Source organism: Schistocerca gregaria, chromosome 3, assembly GCF_023897955.1.
Source record: "Schistocerca gregaria isolate iqSchGreg1 chromosome 3, iqSchGreg1.2, whole genome shotgun sequence".
Taxonomy (NCBI): Eukaryota; Metazoa; Arthropoda; class Insecta; order Orthoptera; family Acrididae; genus Schistocerca; species Schistocerca gregaria.
In genome coordinates this window covers 200,744,975-200,761,706 of record NC_064922.1, presented here as the reverse complement: position 1 = coordinate 200,761,706, position 16,732 = coordinate 200,744,975, and the positions used below count along the sequence as shown (strand labels likewise).

Genomic DNA, 16,732 nt, shown 5'->3' with positions numbered 1-16,732 from the left:
CCATGGGTCGTAACACATCTGAAATGTAACATCCACTGTTCAAAGTGCCATCAATGCGAACAAGAGGTGACCGAGATGTGTAACCGATGGGAACCCCATACCATCACGCCAGTTGATATGCCAGTATGAGGAAGATAAATACACGTTTCCAACGTGCGTCCACCGCGATGTCGCCAAAAACAGATCCGACGATCATGATGCTGTAAACATAATCGGGATTCATCCGAAAAAATGATGTTTTGCCAATCGTGAATCCAACTTTGTCGTTGAGTGCACCATCGCAGGCGCTCCTGTCTGTTCAAATGGCTCTAAGCACTATGAGACTTAACTTTAGAGGTCATCAGTCACCTATCACTTAGAATTACTTAAACCTAACTAAGCTAAGGACATCATACACATCCATGCCCGAGGCAGGATTCGAACCTGCGACCGTAGCGGTCGTGCGGTACCAGACTGTAGCGCCTAGAACCGTTCGGCCACTCTGGCCGGCGCTCCTGTCTGTGATGCAGCGTCTAGGGTAACCGCAGCCATGGTCTCCAAGCTCATAGTCCATGTTGCTGCAAACGTTGTCGAACTGTTCATGCACATGATTGATGTGTTGCAAACGTCCCCATCTGTTGACTCAGGGATCGAGACGTGGCTGCACGATCCGTTAGAGTCATGTGGATAAGATGCCTGTCATCTCGACTGCTAGTGATACGAGGCCATTGGGATCCAGCTCAGCGTTCCGTATTACCCTCCTGTACCCACCGATTCCATATTCTGCTAACAGTCATTGGATCTCGACCAACGCGAACAGCAATGTCGCGATAGGATAAACCGCAATCGCGATAGGCTACAATCCGACATTTATCAAAGTCGGAAACGTGATGGTACGCATTTCTCCTCCTTACACGAGGCATCACAACAACGTTTCACCATGCAACGCCAGTCGACTGCTGTTTGTGTATGAGAAATCGGTTGGAGACTTTCCTCATGTCAGCATGTTGTAGGTGTCGCCACCGGCGCCAACCTTGTTGGATTGCTCTGGAAAGCTATGCATTCGCATATCACAGCATCTTCTTCCTCTCAGTTAAATTTCGCGTCTGTTGCACGTCATCTTCGTGGTGTGCAATTTTAATGTCCAGCAGAGTAAAACAATTTTTCAATTGAGGCTGGAAACACATATAGTAGAAAATCACAAACTTAAAATGACACAATAACAGTAAAATACGATGAATAAACCGAAAAATGTTTTTGAGTAATCAGTTTTCTGACTGATTTTAGGCCACGACTTCCTCTCCTATCTTGACTTCTTCATCTCAGAGTAGCACTTGCACCCTAAATCCTCAATTATTTGCTGGATGTATTCCAAACTCTGTCTTCCTCTATAGTTTTTGTCCTCTGAAGTTCTCTCAAGAACCATGGAATTCATACCCCTATGCCTCAACAGATATCCTGAAATCCTGTCTGTCCCCTGTTCTTGCAGTGCTCTCCACATTATCCATTCCTTTCCGACTCTAGGCATAACCTACCTCATTCCTTACCTTATCAGCTCTTCTAATTTTCAACATTCGTCTGTAGCACCACATCACAAATACTTCGATGCTCTTCTGTTCGGGTTTTTCCACTGTACACTCCATATGTATATTTTAAGCAATTTGTTCCTCAAATGAAGCCCTATGTTTGATACTAGTAGACTTCCCTTGGCCAGGAACACCCCTTTTAGCAGTGATAGTCTGCGTTTGTTGCCCCCCTTGCTCCATCTGTCATTCGTTATTTTGTTGCCCAGGTAGTAAATTTCCTAACTTCAGCTACCTCGTGACTATCAATCGTGATATTAAGTTTCTCGTTGTCCTCATTTCTACTACTTCTCATTACTTTTGTCTTCCTTCGATTTATTCTCCATATTCTGTACTCATTAGACTGTTCATTCCATTCAGCAGATCATTAAATTCTTCTTCTCTTTCACTCAGGATAGCAATGTCATCAGCGAAACGTATTATTAATAGCCTTTCACGTTGAATTTTAATTACACGCCTGAACCCTTCCATCATTGATTCCTAGATGTACAGATTCAATACTAGGGTCGAAAGACTACATCCCCATCTTATCCCTTCTTACTGCGAGCACTTCGTTCTTGGTAGGCCACTGTTGTTATTCCCTCGTGGCTCTTGTACATATTGTACATTACCCTTCTCTCCCTATAGTTAACCCCTATTTCGTCTCAGATTTTCGACCGTCTTGCACCATGTCCCATTGTCGAACGCTTTTTCGGGGTAGAAAAATCCTATAAATAGTCTAAATTTTTCTTCGGTCTTACTTCCATTATCAACCGCGACGTCAGAAATACCTCACTTGTGGCTTTACCGTTCCTAAGCCAAACTGATCGTCAACGCATCCCCAGTTTTTCTTTTCATTCTTGTCAGCAACTTCTATACATGAGCTGTTAAGCTGATTGTGAGATTATTCTCGCAGTTGTCGGCTCTTGCAGTGTTCGGAATTGTGCGGACAATATTTTTCCAAAAGTCAGATGGCATGTTGCCAGACATATACATTCTACACACCAACGCTAATAGTTGTTTTGTTGCACACTTCCCCCAATGATTTTAGAAATTCTAATAGAATATCTATCCCTTGTGTCTCACTTGATCTTAAATCTTCCAAAGCTCTGTTAAATTAGTAAACATAATAATAGAAATATCTTTTATTGTTTATACAGTTCCTCGATGGACACTTGCTGAAATGCTTGGATGATTAGAATCTGATCAGATTTGATATATTTTTATTTCTTCATAGTATTGATTCATAGAGAGGGTAGTCTCCTCAGATGCTTTAAGATTAAATGTTTTAGATGAAATTAGAGCGTGCACCTGCAGCGTAAATCCTATCCCATCGAAATGCACTGCTCTTTGCCGAACCTGTGACATTCATTCTTACAGAGAAGTTAAAACTTCCACGAAAAATCTCAAAATGCTCCCGACTTGCTTTAGTCTACTAGTAATAGCTCTTAGAGGCAAGATTCCATAAACAAACGTTCTTTAATTCTGCGTCAATCAGTGCATTTGCTGTCACAGGAATTATCAAATACATGTGGTTCGCGTCGATGTTCATTGCAGAAAAGAAGTGTGTCTTTCAATCCAAACGTACTGTGTTTTCCTGTATCGCGTCTGAAAAATCTGTCTGCTGCAAATGCAGTAGCTTTCATTAAACTGCGTAGTGCTCTATGCATTTGTGTTTCTCTTACTTCTACCACAACCCGGAATTCTGCTGTAACACAGGAAGCGATGCAACCGACATCTAATAAGACGATTCTGTAATCTATAGTGTAGCAAACGTTTTATGCATTTGAAGAAATTTTGCTGCAATGTGTGAACTATTAATGAAATTACTGCAGGGAAATAAATATTTCTGAATAATACTGCGTGGAATTTACCATTTAATGATGATATATACGATCGAAAAGAAGCGTGGGTGGGGACTGAACCAGTATAGCCTGCGTGGTAGATGTCAACCTTACCCCCTGAGCTGCACGGGCTAGGGCGAAACACCGTAAAAGTAACGGATATAGCACATATGCATGTAACTTCAACATCGATTTTATCGGAAACTTGGGGCAGTCGCATGAATGGCAGCTAGCCAGGTACACAGGACAGATGCTTCTACAACATACCTAAGACTATCCGAATCAATGAATAACACGTCTGATGAGCCCCTTTCCAGTTTTTTGATATATATGGCATGAAATCACTGGTATCCTTATTAAAAGAAACATCCGGCTGTACATAGCAATAAATCTAGGGAGTACAAAGTTGTGTGGACTGGGACTGGAATAGAATTTGATTTAGTAGATTTTATTTATTTACTTATGGCATGACGACAGGAGAAATATTGCACAACTATGTACAATATATACGCTGATCAGTCAGAACAATATGACCACCTACCTAATAGCCGGTAAGTTCACCTTTGGCTCGGGTAATAGCTGTGACACGTCGTGTCATGGAAGCAATGAGCCCTTGGCAAGTTTCTGGAGGGAGTTGGCACCACATCTGCACACAAAAGTCCCCGGAGAGGGTGGCGATGAGCACTGACACCAAGTGCAATTACATCCCTGAGGTGTTTGATCAGGGATAAGATCTGGCAAGTTGGGGGACCAGCTGATCAATTGGAACTTGCCACTATGTTCCTCGAACCACTCCTTCACACTCCTGGCCTTGGGTAACGGCGCAGAATGTTGTTGAAAAATGCCACTGCAGTAGGGAAAGTCATGAAAGGGTGTTAGTATTCGGCAACCACTGTACGATACTCTTTGGTCGTCATGGAGCTTTGCACGAGGTCCACTGCAGTCATGGATGCCCACTTGAATGTCGCCGAGAGCACAATGGTGCCGCCTCCAGCTTGTAATCGTCCCGCAATCCAGGTGTCAAGGATCTGTTCCCCTGGAAGACGACGGATTCGCGCCTTTCCATCGACATGATGAAGGAGATGTCAGGATTTATCAGAACATGGAACGCTCTGCCACTGCGCCAACATCCAGTGCCGATGGTCATGTGTCCATTTATGTCGTAGTTTCCGATGTCGTGGTGTTAACGTATCCGTATGCATGGCTCGTCTCCTGCGGGAGCCCATCTCTAGGAGTGTTCGGTGCACTGTGTGTGCAGACAAAGTTGTGCTTTGCTCAGCATTAATGTCTGATGTTAACTCCGCTACAATTTGCCGCTGGTCGTGTTTTATCAGTCTGCCCAGTCTACGGCGTCCGACTTGTGTTACGAGGGGTGGCGACCCAACCCCACTACGTCTGAACGTGGTTTCACCTTTGTTTCGCTATGTGTTGAAATCACTCACCACAGCACTACTCGAGCACCCGACAAGTCGAGCAGTCTCGGAAACGCTCGTGCCGAGCCTCTGGCCCATCACAATCTGCCCTCGGTCAAACTCAGTTGGAGCACGCGCCTTCCCCATTCTATACACGGACAGCGCGCTTACTGATACTACACTCCTGGAAATTGAAATAAGAACACCTTGAATTCATTGTCCCAGGAAGGGGAAGCTTTACTGACACATTCCTGGGGTCAGAACATCACATGATCACACTTACAGAACCACAGGCACATAGACACAGGCAACAGAGCATGTACAATGTCGGCACTAGTACAGTGTATATCCACCTTTCGCAGCAATGCAGGCTGCTATTCTCCCATGGAGACGATCGTAGAGGTGCTGGATGTAGTCCTGTGGAACGGCTTGCCATGCCATTTCCACCTGGCGCCTCAGTTGGACCAGCGTTCGTGCTGGACGTGCAGACCGCGTGAGACGACGCTTCATCCAGTCCCAAACATGCTCAATGGGGGACGGATCCGGAGATCTTGCTGGCCAGGGTAGTTGACTTACACCTTCTAGAGCACGTTGGGTGGCACGGGATACATGCGGACGTGCATTGTCCTGTTGGAACAGCAAGTTCCCTTGCCGGTCTAGGAATGGTAGAACGATGGGTTCGATGACGGTTTGGATGTACCGTGCACTATTCAGTGTCCCCTCGACGATCACCAGAGGTGTACGACCAGTGTAGGAGATCGCTCCCCACACCATGATGCCGGGTGTTGGTTCTGTGTGCCTCGGTCGTATGCAGTCCTGATTGTGGTGCTCACCTGCACGGCGCCAAACACGCATACGACCATCATTCGCACCAAGGCAGAAGCGACTCTCATCGCTGAAGACGACACGTCTCCATTCGTCCCTCCATTCACGCCTGTCGCGACACCACTGGAGGCGGGCTGCACGATGTTGGGGCGTGAGCGGAAGACGGCCTAACGGTGTGCGGGACCGTAGCCCAGCTTCATGGAGACGGTTGCGAATGGTCCTCGCCGGTACCCCAGGAGCAACAGTGTCCTTAATTTGCTGGGAAGTGACGGTGCGGTCCCCTACGGCACTGCGTAGGATCCAACTGTCTTGGCGTGCATCCGTGCGTTGCTGCGGTCCGGTCCCAGGTCGACGGGCACGTGCACCTTCCGCCGACCACTGGCGACAACATCGATGTATTGTGGAGACCTCACGCCTCACGTGTTGAGTAATTCGGTGGTACGTCCACCCGGCCTCCCGCATGCCCACTATACGCCCTCGCTCAAAGTCCGTCAACTGCACATACGGTTCACGTCCACGCTGTCGCGGCATGCTACCAGTGTTAAAGTCTGCGATGGAGCTCCGTATGCCACGGCAAACTGGCTGACACTGACGGCGGCGGTGCACAAATGCTGCGCAGCTAGCGCCATTCGACGGCCAACACCGCGGTTCCTGGTGTGTCCGCTGTGCCGTGCGTGTGATCATTCCTTGTACAGCCCTCTCGCAGTGTCCGGAGCAAGTATGGTGGGTCTGACACACCTGTGTCAGTGTGTTCTTTTTTCCATTTCCAGGAGTGTATGTATACCGTGCATGTGTCTGACTAGCTGCATATACAAGTTCTGCACGGTTTGCAGGAGAGCTTCTATTAAGTTTGGGAAGTAGGAGACGAGGCACTGGCAGAAGTAAAGCTGTGAGGAAGGGGCGTAAGTTGTGCTTGGGTAGCTCAGTTGGTAGAGCACTTGCCCCTGAAAGGCAAATGTCCCCAGTTCGAGTCTCGGTCCGGCACACAGTTTTAATCTGCCAGGAAGTTTCATATCAGCGCACACTCAGCTGCAGAGTGAAAATCTTATTCCAGTGCATATACACGTCTACACTGATACAAACAATCTCAAGTTGGTTAAGAGCTCTAAGGCCAGGCTTAAGGTCCAGTCGGAAGCTTCCACAGGCAAATTGTGAAGGTCTTGCATTGTTCCTTGGAATGCTCTGAATGTTACGTGATGTATTGTTTGTTGCTCTCCGCTGTAGTGATAATCAGGGGAGAACTTACATACCTAGTGGGGCAGCATGCTCCACGTCTTTCCTATCCAATTTTCATTCGATTCAGTATGCACCAGTGTCGTTGGGCTATATGAAAACCTCTAACTCTTACAGTTTGGAAAAAGAGTCGTGTTATGATGCAGACATTACTCAAAAAATACCAATGTTGAATGCGTAACGGTTCTTCAGAGTATTGATGCGAACTTTCCGGCAGATGACGGCATTGTTCTCTGAGTCCACATGTCTTGTTAGGCTGAACCAGGCCCATGTGAAGAAATTACAAACTGAGGCTTCAAAAGTCTTGATTCCATTTTACTCAGAACTCATATTCAGACCTGATTCGTGCATCGAAATCACGGTTTCCATTATTTTCTCTGATGCATTCTTCTCGGGTTATCAGCCGAGTGGTGGCGTCGTCTTGTCGCAACGTTTCAATGTGTTTCGTACCCATCATCTTCTTCATTGAAACGTTGCGACAAGACCCCGCCACCATTCGGCTGATAACGCGGAAAGGATTTGTCAGTGGAATACGCCGAGAAAGACTGCAATCGCATATAACATTTTCTCTGATAGGCATTTCTCCTGTTTATTAACAAGGGCCAATTCCGCATCAGTGTTATAAAATATTTCACGGTCAAGTTTTATTTTATGCACCTTATATCTGTGCTACATCAAGCAGAACCACAGCTATAAAACTTGTTAGCGTCGGTTGTGAGTTATGTAGAACATATTGCACATAATACGTGTTAAACAATTCCTTGCAGCGAGTAGGAAGCTGTTCCAGTGGATTTATGACTGTGATTTAAGGTTATCTGGAAATCGACACTCCTGTTTCCTTTCGCCAGATCCTTCCTGGTCCGTGCCCATTTATATGTGTGATCTCTGCAAACAAACTCGGGTTGTTAAGTCTCTTTGAGATGACAGTGGAGCCACTCAGAACTGATTGCAGAGCTCCTGAGCCAAACCCATTAGTATCGAAATCGCCTAATCCACTATTAAGAAAACTCGTGCCCTTCTTCTCTTCCCGTTCTCAATGGACTGAGAAACCCTGTTTAGCAAATACAAGGTAAATTACTTCAGGTGTTTCTCCTCTACCGTCATAATATAACTGAGAAGTTACATGTTCCCTCTGGAATACTCTATTTGTCAGCAGAAAATCGCTTCTGAACTTACACTACATTTTCTAGTATTCTGCACTTTCATGTCAACTATCATTACTTCATAAGGTATGAATCGTTGCTCATACTTCCTTTGTGATACAGTTACTGCAAGACCTCACAGTGTAAATGCGATATCGACACGTTTACGCCCCTTCAGAAGACATTCTATTCAAGTCAATAACTCCTCTGGTTACTTCACATAAAATAAATGTCATTTTTGTTGTTATAATAAATCCAGAAGACTCTGCTTAAGTTCCTAAGTGATGCAGTTATGGACTTATTTATTTAGGCATATTTTTATGCAGCCAAAATTGATGGTTCTACTTTTTTAAATTGTTTTTATTGTGATATTTGCTTCATTATAAAGCAAGAATATTTAATTTTTCTTTTACTGTTAACCTCTTTGTTTACTTTTTTAGATTATTTGAGCACTCAGCTAGTGTTTTCAATGTTCCTAGTAGCATCTTGTGTGTCACAATAGTTTTCGGACATTTCTTACATATGAAAAACAGTCATGTAAATTCAGTATAAACGTAACCGTTATTTTGAGTTATCTAAGTATTTGTATATAACTGAATCCTTATATTGATTAGTATTTCGTAGTTGTCAGTTGTTAGCATGTTTTCTGCTTTTGTGTATAATTTTTGTGTGTTCCTGATGCAGTATATTTTCGTACGTTCTGTGTAGCACACATTTGGGTAAATCTTTGTTAATCGTATGACTGCTGTATATTGCAGAATGTTAAGGAGTAAAGCGTTTTGTAAACAAACTTTGCACTTGTGTAGAATCAAAAATATTGTAATTTGTGTTCAGTAAACGTTTAGCATGTTTCGTCCAGTGCTTAACTGTTTGTTTGAGGGTCACTGAATGGGTTTTGTACGTAATTAATGTCATTATTTTATCATTTGGCTAAGAGTTTTATTGTTAAATGTTGAAATAAATTGTAGTGTGAACTATGGTTATTACTATCTCAAAACTTTACGCTTTTCGCAACGGCTATTACTGTACACATTAATATCACGTCCGAATTATTTTAATTTTTATCAACATAAGACGAGAGGAAGTAATGACAATTTCATTGTCTGTGTCGGTAAGGATCCACCAATTTCATTAACATCTTAGGGACAACATACTACTGTATTGTTTCGGAACTTGTACAGAGTCTTCAGCAGAACAACAGTTTTAGCCTTGCGTTTGGAAGGAATATTCTACCCCAGCAAGTTTCTGTGTTCGATCAAGATTTTGGTTCTGCAGTGAAATTCCTGAACCACTCTGAATATTCCAGTTAAACTTGTTTTGCAACGTACAATAGTTTATGCATTTAGTGTCTCTTCGCCAGCAACAAAATAATATGCAAACCATGCGATTCAAGTGTGAATAGTAGCAATACTTGATATAGACCAGTGTGTCAAACAGCAAAGGACCACAAAAAAGAAAGAATAATCTTGCAATGTTTTCTATATCGATATAAACGAAGACGACTATTTGAAATAAAAGTATCGCATAAACCTGGTGCTTGCATAGATATGATACTTAATCCAGCGTGCACAGATTTTTTCCTTGTGTTTATGTCATTTCCTGTATGTATAATGCGAAAGTACGTTGTGATGTTACAACATGCCATCTTTTCGCAATATGCATCGTATTTTGGAAAGCTCTAAAACATTCAGTTTAGTGTTAAATGGTAATTCACTCCATTCTCGCGAATAATTTTTCAAGTGGACAAGGCCCTTTTCCTTACTTATTGTAACATTTCTTGTTGTGCGGTGGGAGCGAACTGGTGAGACTGACGCTTATGCTGCGGCGCTGTGATTGCATGTCTGCTAGCTGGCTGCATGTGCCTGCGTCCAAGGCTCAAAATATCGCTTGCGGAGTGTGCGGTGTCCGTCTGTGCTTCCAGAGGTATGAATTATGGTTAGTATACAATGCGACTTTGTACATACAATATACCTGCGTTTCCCATCTGAAATAATATTTTCTTCATAGACAATTGGCAATACTCTTTGCCATTAGAGTTGATACGATTAACGTTTGCATCTATACTACACAGGTGGCAGAGTCTGCTTCATGCACTGTTGGTGACTTACCCCTATTCCAGTTCCAGACCCGAATAATGCGCTAGTCGAATGGATACTTCTTTCAGATCTTGTCTTCATTGCCTCGAGATATATACAGCGTGAGTCACCTAACGTTACAGCTAGATATATTTCGTAAACCACATCGAATACTGACGAATTGATTCCTCAGCCCGAACGTGAGGAGAGGGGCTAGTGTAACTGGTTAATACAAACCAAAAAAAATGCACGGAAGTATGTTTTTTAACACAAACCTACTTGTTTCTTAATGGAACCCCGTTAGTTTTGTTAGAACATCTGAACATATAAACAAATACGTAATCAGTGCCGTTTGTTGCATTGTAAAATGTCAATTACATCCGGCGATATTGTAACCTAAAGTTGACGCTTGAGTACCGCTCCTTCGCTGTTCGATCGTGTGTATCGGAGAGCACCGAATTACGTAGGGATCCAAAGGGAACGGTGATGGACCATAGGTACAGAAGAGACTGGAACAGCACATTACGTCCACATGCTAACACCTTTTTATTCGTCTTTTTCACTGACGCACATGTACATTACCATGAGGGGTGAGGTACACGTACACACGTGTTTTCCGTTTTCAATTACAGAGTGGAATAGAGTGTGTCCCGACATGTCAGGCCAATAGATGTTCAGTGTGGTGGCCATCGTTTGCTGCACACGATTACAATCTCTGGCGTAATGAATGTTGTACACGCCGCAGTACCAGATGTGAACGTTAGGTGACTCACCATATATATATATATATATATATATATATATATATATATATATATATAAGAGAGAGAAAAGGCAAGATGCAAGATCTGAAAGAAGTGGCCATTCCACTAGCGCATTATATATATATATATATATATATATATATATATATATATATATATATATATATAATATATATATATCAGAGGAAGCAATATGTTGGTGATCTCTTCCAGGAATCCTAGAAAAAAACCACGCCACGATGAACCCTCTCCTCTTTGGACCTTCTCTATTTTTCCTGTGATTTCCATTTGGTGATCGTCTCAGGTTGACAAGTAACACTTGAGCATCGGTCGAACGAGTGTTGTGTAGGTAACCTCCTATGAGGGTCAACTACCCTTCCCTAGAACTCTTAAAATGAACCTCTGACTGTCGTGTGCCATTGTTAAAATGAGTTTTAGTGTTCGCTCCACTTTAAATCACTGTGCGTGTGATTCCATATATTTGATGGGTGTGACTGCTTCTAGCGATTGTTCAGAATTCGTGTACGGTTCTTTCTGTCTATTTATGAGCAATATGCTACAATTGTTTATGTTGATATGCTGAGGGTCAAACACAAAGTCTCTTAGATCTACCAAGCGCCAGTTCTCTGCAGATGTTCCTGTATTTCTTTATAACTTTCAAGCGTATCGACATCTCTATATATAACAGCATTGTACACAAAATCCTCATGGAACGTTTGACGTTTTCCACTACGCCATTTCGAAAATTCCCCTTAAAAGCTTTTAGGACTTGTGGAGGGGACTGAGTATATGATATTTTAAATTGGAAACCACGTCCGGTAACACACCGTTTCTGTGCTACAGCCATTTGAAAAATGTTGCTAACGCGACGGCTTTTACAAGTAATGTACTAGTCGTGATCCGGTAAATCATTTGTTTTACAATTCCACTCATTAACATCCAAAGAAAAAAAAAAGAAACGTGATACATTACGGCATCTTCCAGTTTGGGTGCGAGGCGTCTCCTTGGAACTCCACAGTCACGTCTGTTGATGGTGAAGGTACCAATTTCTCGAAGCCGTTGCGTAATTGTGGCTAACAGTGCGAGCGATGGAGTCGGATGTTGTGGATAACGATCTCGATAAAGGCGACGAGCAGTACTTCTATTGCGGTGAGCTTTGGCGTACAAAAGGATAATGTCGACGTATTCTTCAAACACGTCAAACACATCTTCAACGAAGTTGCTCTAACACTCACAAACTCGTGAACGAGGTTCGAACCAGGACAGAGGGTAGACTTCAAATGGGACTTAACATCTGAGGTCATCAGTCCCCTAGAACTTAGAACTACTTAAACCTAACTAACTTAAGGACATCACACACATCCATTCCCGTGGGAGGATTCGAACCTGCGATTGTAACTGTCGCGCGGTTCCAGACTGAAGAACCGCTCGGCCACACCTGCTGACCCTACCTAGCAAACAAGTTTTTTAATCGGCAGTAGCACGGAAACAATTCGTTTCCTGACATGGGCTCCAACTCAAAATACTCTCAGCTTGGCCCCCACTACAAGTCCTAGGAGTTTATAAGGGGAATTTTCGGGTACCATGTATAATATTGGGAAAAGTAGTGGTCTAATAGCACTCCCTTGCGATACGTGCTAATTTGTTTTATGTCTGAAGATTTCTCGCCGTGAACTCTTCAGACCAGTTACAAAGCTCATCTGATATTGCGAACGGTCGCGTTATATTCCTCAGGTGACAGTGCTGAGCTGTCCCGAATGTCTGCACCAACCTGAGCGCCGGCCATTACTTCCTTCTGGGTCGCGTGGAGGAAATGAGCGAACTGGGTTTCACAGAATCGTTGATTAGGGAATTCGTGTTGATTTCTACGTAGGAAACATTTGCCTTCTAGAAAGGTTCTAATACGCGAATATAAAAAGTGTTTCTGAATTCTACAGCAGTGATATAGGCTTAACGTTTTGTAATGTCCTCGAAGATCTTTCTAAAACACAGCACAGAGTTGCGCAAGTTTCCAATTAGCAGGAATGCTTTCATTGTCAATCTGCGGTAGACTACCGCTAGGGACAAGCAAGCATTCTCGTATATTCTATAGATTTTCCAACTGGTCAGTCATCTGTGCTCTTCAATGAAAATATTTCGTATTTGTTTTGTAAATAAAAACCACCATTCTACACTGTATTTTTATTTGCAAAACAAATATTTCTGTGCTGGCTGTGGAAGATGGTGACGCAAACAAATTCGACATTATTTCATGACTTTTTAATTTATTTCGGTCTTGTCTCTGTCGGCAACCGTTTCCGTGTCAGTATCGCCACTGAGTGAGCAATTAAATAAATTTGTTTCTTTTATCGACATAACATTCTTAGGATTTAGACTGGTAGATGTGATTTTCCTTCTGAGTTCCTTGAAAGTTTCATGTGTGATTCTCGTTGTGCTCATTTTCACTTCGTCCAGTTTTTGACTGTGAGCAAAGTTTGGATACGTTTAAATCATTGGCAAGCAGCTTTATTACGTTGCTGTTGGAACACGATGGGTCTTGAATGACTGAATTGCCTGAAAAGAATGGCAGAAATGCCATTCGAGACATTACCTTTTTCAAAATGTCTACTTGCAATGGTTTCCAGAATTTAGGGCGAAACTCTGAATAAAAGCGAAAATTATCTGAAAGAAATAAGACAAAGCAATCAGTACAAAGTGATACGTCATGTACCTGTTGAGGCGCGGTGATAAAGCAGCATACACAAACAAAGAATAACAGTTTTATTAAGAAATACACAAACCGAAAAATTTCTCTTTAGAGGAAAAAGTAACCATGACAACTGTTCGTGATAGTTCGTAATGTGCACTGAATTTGCATTAGTGAACTTGGGCTGACGGTCCTAAAGAAGAATAAGTCAAGTCTCAGATCCACTTGATAGCGCAACAGTATACCGTGTGGTAAGGCCCCCGGCCAATACCAAAATTCCTTCCACTTCCCAATTTGGAGCTCAAGTGCCGGTAATGGTGGTAAAAGACACTGGTGGCTCCCTCAGATGGTAGTGCTGGTGCACTACGGCATCACAGGTTGCGAAATTTTCAACGAGAATCTGATTGAAGAGGTATGACTGCAGTCGAAAGTCTACTTGGAGTGGCTGTTCGCTAGCAGAAATACCCAACCCAGACAACTGCGTAGTACTGGACACACTCTTTGTGATCAGGTGGTCTACTGAAGTATTGCGGAGCCAGTGACGTATAGCGGCACTCACTCTGTCACCTGTTGGCTTAGTCAAAGGCTGCACGCATACCACAGGCGCGTAAAAGTTTACAGGACTATCAGGCGAATGGCCCATGCTCAGCACAAAGCATTTGTATTGTATCTCAGAAAGTCACAAACGTCGATACGAAAATTATAGATCTGAACTACAACAAAGAGCATGTAATGACATACGCCTACGTTTTTGTCCAGATGTAATAACTCTTTAGGAAGTGTAGGGGATTCTTCTTGCAAAGCTTCTCTAAGTGTTGTAGTGGTCCGTATAGGAAGACTACAAACTGTAAAAAGCATCATGAGAGAATCCGAAACAAGATCAGTGTCACTCATTCTCGGAAATACCATTGGTTAGTCAGAGGATAAAAATACCCACCTCGGTCTTCAGGCCGAAAACCTACTATGCAATGGGTCTCTTCTTGGCACCTCTGTGTGATCTGCTGCCATATGGTGGAGATCGATGTGGCCATCTCATACCATTATGTGATGAGAGAATCTGCAAGTTACTTATGGCAGACATCAGACATATTATAATATACCCTCCTCTGTGTGGAGATCCTAATTCTGCAGTCCGTCTTATGTATCTTCTGAATTCCTCTTATGGACCGTCTAGGTTGTCACTTTCTGTCACTTGTATCCCACTGACCTGAATTAATAGATTATTCTGTAACTGGTGTAACATTATGCTGGTCATTCATACTTCTTGCTTACTTCCAGTTTATTAGTGATTCTCGTGTGTCTCGATATTCCACAAAATTTCACAGGGAATCTGACACCCTAGGCAGTTTCTGTTACTCCGTTTTGCATAATGTATCTTTGCATTGAAAAATTGACCCGTCTCAACTGCATTCCAGCTAGAACAAAAGCTCATTTCCGATGTGTTTTTTGAATTTCTAAATACTGAATGCACTTCCTTGTAGTATTAGTCATTAGGATAACAATAGTACCAGTATTATAGTGATCGACGTTGATTTAGCTGATACTCTCAGTAATAAACCTTGTATAAGAACAAGTAATGCAACCGTTTATCCAGAAAGTAGTGGGTTATGGCAGATACTGGGAAACGGGGATATGACCAGAAAAGGAAGATTTGATGCCTGCCTCCTCGAAGAATTTTTCTCGCTTCCCCTCGGGTTCGATTCCTGGCGGGGACAGGGATTTTTCACCTGCCTCGAGATGACTGGGTGTTTGTGTTATCATTTCATCATCATTCCTGAGAGTGGCGAGATTGGGCTGAGCAAAGGTTGTGAATTTGTACGGGCGCTGATAATCGCGAAGTTGAGCGCCCCACAAACCAATCACCATTATCGAAAAATTTATGGGGAAGTATCTACATCTGTCTTGCTAAAAGCAGGCGCTGCACGGGTAACTATGTAACTCGTCCCTTTGGATGCAGTCAAGAAATGTAGCTTCACTACGTAATTTAGGTACAGGAAAACAGTTATAAAAAGAGTTTGTAGTCCTATTGACGCCGCAACCATAAGAAAGGGAGCACGACCTCAATTCTTACATGATTGATAAGGAACAGGTGGCGGCTTTATTTAGTGAATAATAGCTGCAGTCACCGACAAGAAGTCTAATTATCGAAATCCGGAAGGGAATTTCAGTGTTGCTTGTCCCATTAAGTTGTCTCGCTTGCTATATCCTATTGAACTTAGTGGCCAAAGACCACGGGGAGGTAAAGCAAAGCAAGTCGCATGCTGAAGCCTATGCGATGCTTTTCTCAGCATACAGTCCTCATGGGAGTGGGTATCTGGCGCTCAATATGCAGGCTCACATAAGAACTGGAACTTTTAAAATACCGAATAAAAGTAGCAAAAAAAAAAACCAACAAAAATTTTTGTTGACAACTGAACCATTAGAATTGTCTTTTCAGAAAGTTTTATCCAAATTATCAGTATTTGAAAATTTCGTGCGGTAGATGGCGTCCTCCTGATCGAATGCGTTCTTCCAGTCTGCTCTTGAGGCTCCCCACTGAGTGCTGCTACATCTCAGATGGGGTACCATGAATGTCACCTTGAATTTCGCGTTTCCGTTCATCCTTCGTTCATGGCCTGGTCGTGTAGAAGCCTCTTTTAAAGTAGGCACACAAGGAAAATCGCTAACTGAAAAATCAGCTGTTCCTGGGGGCTACCGAATGTCACCTAATCTTGCGATGGCGCGGTTACAGGACGATTCTCGTAGTCCTGCTGTTGATTGCCTTGCAATGTGCGATATCGCACCATTGTGTCGAACCCCAGGTTCGTGAAGTTGTGGAGAACTGTTTGAGGCACGTGCAATAAAAGATTGCAAGATCTCATCACACCGATCCGAGGTGACAGTGACTGTGATTCACTCTGTTTGAGAAAAAGTATGGTCCAATGACCCAGTGAGATGAAACTAACCACGATAATGTCACCTTGCTGACATGTAATAGACGTTCATCCACTTGATAGGATTTCTGTCTGCCCAGAAAGATTAGTTCCACTTATTTACGTAACCTGTGAGATGAAAATTGGCCTCATCTGGCATCCACAGTTCGTCGGTGTTCTCGTTCATAATTGTTGTAATTTCCCGACATAGTTCTAGTCGCAAATGGTAATCGTTCTTCCTCAGTTGTTGCTCGAACTTCAGCTTTTACAGTGGGGAAAGTGGAGAATGCGGCAAACA

General features: G+C 43.0%; 1 protein-coding gene across 1 annotated transcript in view; it reads left to right on the top strand.

The window, feature by feature from the left end:
- LOC126355309 (uncharacterized) overlaps positions 1 to 16,732 on the top strand; it is an 852,583-nt gene that overhangs the window by 674,849 nt on the left and 161,002 nt on the right. The gene's annotated exons all lie outside the window — the stretch shown is intronic.